This window comes from Enhydra lutris, unplaced genomic scaffold (genome assembly GCF_002288905.1).
Source record: "Enhydra lutris kenyoni isolate GAN:26980312 unplaced genomic scaffold, ASM228890v2 scaffoldscaffold22, whole genome shotgun sequence".
Classification (NCBI taxonomy): Eukaryota; Metazoa; Chordata; class Mammalia; order Carnivora; family Mustelidae; genus Enhydra; species Enhydra lutris.
The window spans coordinates 15282829-15284417 of record NW_019154106.1 but is presented as its reverse complement, the minus strand read 5'-3'; the positions used below and the strand labels follow the sequence as shown (position 1 = coordinate 15284417).

Genomic DNA, 1589 nt, shown 5'->3' with positions numbered 1-1589 from the left:
ATCTGAGGGGTTTGAAGTGGTGGGGCGTGGGAGGTTGGGGGAAAGAGGTGGTGGGTATTTGAGAGGGCATGGATTGCATGGAGCATTGGGTGTGGTGCAAAAACAACAAATACTGTTATGCTGAAAATAAATAAATTAAAAAAAAAAAAGAAAAAAATATTTACCTTATAATGCATTTAAAGTCTTTCTCTCCTTTTTTGTAGATCACCTGGTTCTAATGGAAGTCACTGCCATCCAGACTAGATGGACTCAAGAAACAATGTAACTTACTTTGTCCTCTTTGGCCTCACCCGAGATCCAAAGGAACAGAAGGTCCTTCTTGTTATGTTCTTGCTCTTCTATATTTTGACTGTGGTGGCAATGTGCTCATTGTGGTGACTATAGCAGTCAGTAAGACCCTGGGCTCACCTATGTACTTATTTCTTGCTAACTTGTCTTTTATGGATGTCACTTATTCCTCTTGCATTTGCCCCAGATTGATTTCAGATTTGTTGTTTGCAGAAAACACCATATCCTTCCAATCTTGTATGACTCAGCTATTTACTGAACACCTTTTTGGTGGCTTAGAGGTCTTTCTTCTGCTAGTGATGGCCTATGACCATTATGTGGCCATCTGTAAGCCCTTGCATTATTATCATTATCATTATTATCATGAGGCAGTGGGTGTGTGTTGTGCTGCTGGTAATGTCCTGGGTGGGAGGTTTTCTGCATTCAGTTATTCAAGTTAGCACTATTTATGGGCTCCCATTTTGTGGTCCCAATATCATTGACCACTTTTTCTGTGAAATGTACCCCTTAATGAAATTGGTTTGTACTGACACATATGTCATTGGCCTGTTAGTGGTGGCCAATGGAGGGATGATGTGCACTATTGTGTTTGTGTTCTTGCTCGTTTCTTATGGTGTCATCTTGTACTCTCTAAAGAACTTTAGTTCAGAAGGGAGACGGAAAGCCCTCTAGACCTGTGGTTCCCACATCCTTGTGGTGGTCTTATTCTTTGTATTTTCATGTATGTAAGACCTGTTAAAACCTTCCCCATTGACAAGTCATTGGGTGTGTTTTTTACAGTCATAACCCCCATGCTGAACCCAGTGATCTACACTCAGAGAAATTCTGAGATGACAAATGCTATGAAGAAGCTCTGGAGTAGAAATGTTATATCTTTTAGTTGATAAGTGTATTATCTACCACAAGGAGAATTCCTTTACATTGGACCCATTTTCTGAGAGTGCAGAAGTATTCTTAAAATGATTCTGAGTTCCATTTTTTTCCAAAGAAATTAAGTTAATTATAATTAAAGATGAACTAGATGATTGTGTTATAATAACAGTTTCCTTTCCTGCTAGAATGTAAGGTTCATAATACCTGTAAGACTTCATTTAAAGGTGTGATGCCCTTATAGCAGGGATTCAACAATAGATAAAAATTAGTGAAGAAATTTTTATATGGTTTTACTAAGCTTTAATAAGTCTGTATTTTCAAGTTTTTTTTTTTTTTTCTGATAGCTAGCATTATTTTCATTATATTCTTGTCATTTAAGGTAATTCTTTTTGGGGCACCAAGGTGGCTCAGTTGGTTAAATCATCTGC

The 1589-nt window shown here is 37.7% G+C and overlaps 1 pseudogene; it reads left to right on the top strand.

Annotated features, from left to right (window-relative positions):
- Positions 1-243: 243 nt before the first annotated feature.
- On the top strand, positions 244-1172 carry LOC111149782 (annotated as a pseudogene).
- The last annotated feature ends 417 nt before the right edge of the window (positions 1173-1589 follow it).